The following is a 4,926-nucleotide window of genomic DNA, read 5'->3' on the forward strand; positions in this document are numbered from 1 at the left end:
TTTATCAACCGCTTGGTGCTTGTTCGGATTGAGCAAATAAATATTGAAATCCGCAACAAAATGAACACATCTTTTTGAATGGCTTTTGAAAACATTTCTCCTATCCAGTCCCTGAATGTTTTAGTACCAGAGCCTGATGCTCTATATATACAGCTGTTTATGACATTTTTGCTTTTTTTCTTCATCTAATTCAGGGGTGGCCAACCCTGGTCCTCGAGAGCTGCAATCCAGCTTGGTTTTTTTCATGTCTCCCTCCTCCAACACACCTGAATCAAATTATCAGGATTGTTATAAGGTAATTACAGAGCTTGCTGATGAGCTGGTCATTGATCCAGGTGTGTAAAAGGAAGGAGACATGAAAAAAACCAAGCTGGATTGCGGCTCTCGAGGACCAGGGTTCGCCACCCCTGATCTAATTCAATTGTTATACATTCCAACAGGTTATCAACCACAGTTTTCATATTTTCTACAACTTTGTAGTTCAATTTTTTATCCACTTACAAGGCGACACCATGCTTATTCTTACAGTTTAAACAGTTAAATTCAAAACCATCCAGTTCAAAATACCTTCCTTTGTCTGCTTTGAGCCATGTTTCGGATGTAGCCATTATTCTGAATGGTTTTATAAATTGATTCAGATATTCTCTCATATTCCTGAAGTTAGTATACATACTTCTGCTATATTACTGATAATTTATTGTTCATTTTAATGGTAGAATTGTACTGTTCCTCCGTGTAATAGCAGCAGTTGATGTTGGTATTAAAAAAGAAATTATTGTGTGGAACTATATCATACTCCAGTTCCAGTGATTTATGTTCGGTATGTTGAAATGATCTCAGCTCTAATTTCCCATGATCAGCAATTCTTGGGAATATATTCCTGCTGTCTCTAGATGGTGATGGGTGTGTCATGATGGTGTGTGTCTTCATACCTCACGGTCCATGTTGCTCATTCTTACCTGACCATTTTGCCTCGATAGCTGCTCGTTCCCATGAATACGTTGGTTCCCTTCAGCTACCTTCCTTGTTTTAACAGTGCGGTTTTGTGCTGTCTGTTGACAAACCTGATGATAACACCTCATTTGTCGCTGTCATCTCTCTGGGGTAGAGGTGGCAGGCCTTGATGTAATTCCGATCCACCTCAATCCCTTAAAGCCACCTGTTTCTCAACAGAGCCGACATCCTGCTCACCGGGCTCCCCAACGTTATCGGTCACAGCCCGGGCGTATGACCACGGCTTGTTCCGGAGGCCAGTTACAATCACATCGTTGATCCTTGTGTGCTGCTCCAATTAGGCCACTCGACTCTCCAACAGCACCAGACGCCGGTCTTTCTCAGCATTCTGGAACCCGAGAGCCTTCACCTCCACCAGGTTCAGGAAGGATTTCTGCTGTAGCTTAATCACAGAAATCTCTGATAGGACGTCAAGAGATAGCTTGATATCGCCGCCCTCTTCGACTGCCAATGCCTTCTTTGGGCCCATTTTGCTAGGTGACGCTAATTAGCTTCCACGCAACCACTGGCTAGGTTGCCACCTTTCAGAAATAAGAAATACGGGACGCCACCCTCGCGGCCAAGGCTGTATAGCAGGGGTCCCCAAACTTTTTCCTGTGAGGGCCACATAACCCTTCCCTTCTCTGATGAGTCAGTTTGTAACAGAAAAAGTGTGACGATTGCAGGAGTGCCTAAATGTAAAAACGTATTGTTTCTCAGAAAGCCACAATCAAATATAACCCTTTCTGGATTCTTCACGGAACAAAGGTAAATAAAATAATATAATTAGGGCTGTCAAAATTATCGCGTTAACGGGCGGTAATTTTTTTTTTTTTTTAATTAATCACGTTAAAATATTTGATGCAATTAACGCACATGCCCCATTCAAACAGATTAAAATGACAGTACAGTGTAATGCCCGCTTGTTACTTGTTTTTTGGTGTTTGGCGTCCTCTGCTGGCGCTTGGGTCCAACTGATTATATGGTTAGTACCATGAGTGAGCATAGTATAATTATTGACACCAACAATGGCGAGCCACTAGTTTATTTTTTGATTGAAAAGTTTACAAATTTTAATAAAATTAAAACATTAAGAGGGGTTTTAATATAAAATTTCCATAACTTGTACTAACATTTATCTTTTAAGAACTACAAGTCTTTATATCCATGGATCACTTTAAGAGAATGTTATGTTATGTATGTTAATGTTAATGCCATCTTGTTGATTTATTATAATAAACAAACACAGTACTTATGTACCGTATGTTGAATGTATAAATCCGTCTTGTCTTATCTTTCCATTCCAACAATAATTTACAGAAAAATATGGCATATTTTATAGATGGTTTGAATTGCGATTAATTAAGTTTTAAGCAGTAATTAACTCGATTAAAAATTTTATTTATTTGACAGCCCTAAATATAATATAATAGATAATAATAACACTATTAATTAAATAGATAATAACCAAATAACCCTCTCTGGGTTCTTGACAGAAAAAAGCCAGGAAATAACACGATTGAAAAAATATATATATATATATATATATATATATATATATATATTTTTTTTTTTTTTGTTCAGGGGCTGGACCAAATGTGGCTGCAGGCTGTGTCCGGGCCGTAGTTTGGGGCCCCTTGCTGTATAGGCAGGAAAAAAAAGGGACATCCCAAACACTCCTAAAATGCATAGGAACGTATCTATTCATATATTCCATATTAGTTCTGTTAAAATCAGAGTCACCTGGCTTCCCAGACTTATGCCTTTTGTCTAGTTGCAGCAGAAGGTTGATCCAACACGATAGACAACTTTTCTCCTTTTAGCCAAGACCGGCGTTGTTTATTTGAACACAATGGCGAACGTGCTCTCCGTGAGAGCTCAAGTGCAATGCGAAAAGAGTACAGGCTGCTACTGCCTCTCCTAATTGACTTCTTCACATAAGACATGAAAAATGTACGACAGCATACCCTGTGGTGAAATAGCGCAGTACAGTTTCAAACAGTCACATACAGTATTAATACTCAACACTCCCACTTATTAGAGGTGTGCAAAATTTCCGATTCTTAGATTATTCGCGATTCGGCCGTGGAAGATTCGAGAACGATTCACAAACATCCAAATTCCGATTATTGAAATATGCCAAGTAAAGCGGAAGTACAACACACTCAGCGCGCCGCGCGGTCAATGAGCAACGGAGCGAGAGTAGCTCAACATCATGCTTCTCATTACCCGGCCCCTCGGGTAATGCCAATGCTCAACTCACGGCTCTAGCTCAACTCATGCCACGAGATAAAAAAACAAACAAAAAAACAACATACCTGAAGCTGCTACAAAAGTACGTCATCCACATAATGTTACGGTAGATATCATTTATATAAGACTAGATGCACTACGGTAGCGGTAGCATTTGCAGCACATCTACAAAAAGCTAGATGCAGACGTAGTAAACGGCCGCCATCTTAAAGCAGTACACTTCTCTGCAAGGCTGTTGTAGCGAACCTTCCAAGCAAACCTAATTAACTTTTTATCTAAAATACTCCTAAATCGGTAAAATATTGACTTGAATCTATCTTTAAAATAGTTTTAAAACTTTCACATGTCGAAAGTTGACAAAAGGGAAATTATGGATTAACGGGAGCAATTTTAACAACTTTAACGGTTGATTCATAACATTAAATTAATTGAATGTAGTTTAAAGCTGCTGATACAGAATGGGGACTGGAGTTTTTTATCTACTGTTATTTTTGTATATTTGTTTACTGCTATATGTTAACTTGATACTGAAATAGTAGTTTGGTTTAGCCTGAGAGTATTTTTGAACAATTTTGGAACAAATGTACAAAATATTTAAAAAAAAAAAAAAAAAAAGGGGGGGGTGCATCAATAATCGTTTTAGAATCGAATCGGACCATCTGAATCGTAATCGTAATCGAATCGTTAGGTGCCCAAAGATTCCCAGCTCTACCACTTATGAATGCTTTGTAACTTGTACAGCACTTTTACAAACTTCAATAAACATCAATAACATGGCAATTTGTCCATATTTACACACCAAACATGACTCCTGCAAATTTTTGCAACTCGAGTTTGGAAACTGGTTTGGTCAGAGCATCTGCAACCATGTCATTTGTGGGACAGTAAACAAGTGACATCCTGTCATCTTTTATAATGGACCTGATGAAATGATATTTGATGTCCACATGTTTGCACCTCTGTTTTCTCACAGGGTTTCTCACAAGTGCAATTGTCCCTTGATTGTCCTCATAAATCACAGTTTTCGTATATACATAGTCATCAATACCCTTCACAAGTTGTTCCAAATAAATACATTCCTGTATTGTTAGGGCAAGTGCCATGTATTCCACCTCGCACGTAGATAATGCTACGGTTTGTTGTTTCTTGGTCTTCCATGAAACTAGTGAGCTGTCTTTTCCCATACTCACACAATAACCTGCTGTACTACGTCTGTCGGTGGTATCTCCTGCCCAATCTGCGTCGCTATAGGCTTTTAGACCTAGACCTTCGTTGCACCTTTTGAAACATGGTTCTTTCTCGCTTGTACCTTTTAGATAACGTAAAACGTGTTTTACAGTTACCCAGTGCTCATCGGTGGGCTCAGCAAAATTCTGTGACAATTTGCTCACGACAAAACATAGGTCAGGCCGTGTACATGTGACCAAGTAAATAAGACTTCCTACCGCCTCTCTGTACATTTTCACATTTTCCATCTTAGGCGCATCTTCATTGTAGTCTAGTCTCTGCTCACATGGTGATTCCCTAGTTTTACAATCTTGCATGTCAAAACGATTCAGAATTTTCTCCACGTATTTCTTTTGTGACACTTTTACGCAACCTTCTGATAGGCTGAAATCCATGCCTAGGAAGTGTTTTAACGCACCTAGATCCTTCATTTTGAACCGGGATGAAAGCATG

This window comes from Corythoichthys intestinalis, chromosome 13, assembly GCF_030265065.1.
Source record: "Corythoichthys intestinalis isolate RoL2023-P3 chromosome 13, ASM3026506v1, whole genome shotgun sequence".
Taxonomy (NCBI): Eukaryota; Metazoa; Chordata; class Actinopteri; order Syngnathiformes; family Syngnathidae; genus Corythoichthys; species Corythoichthys intestinalis.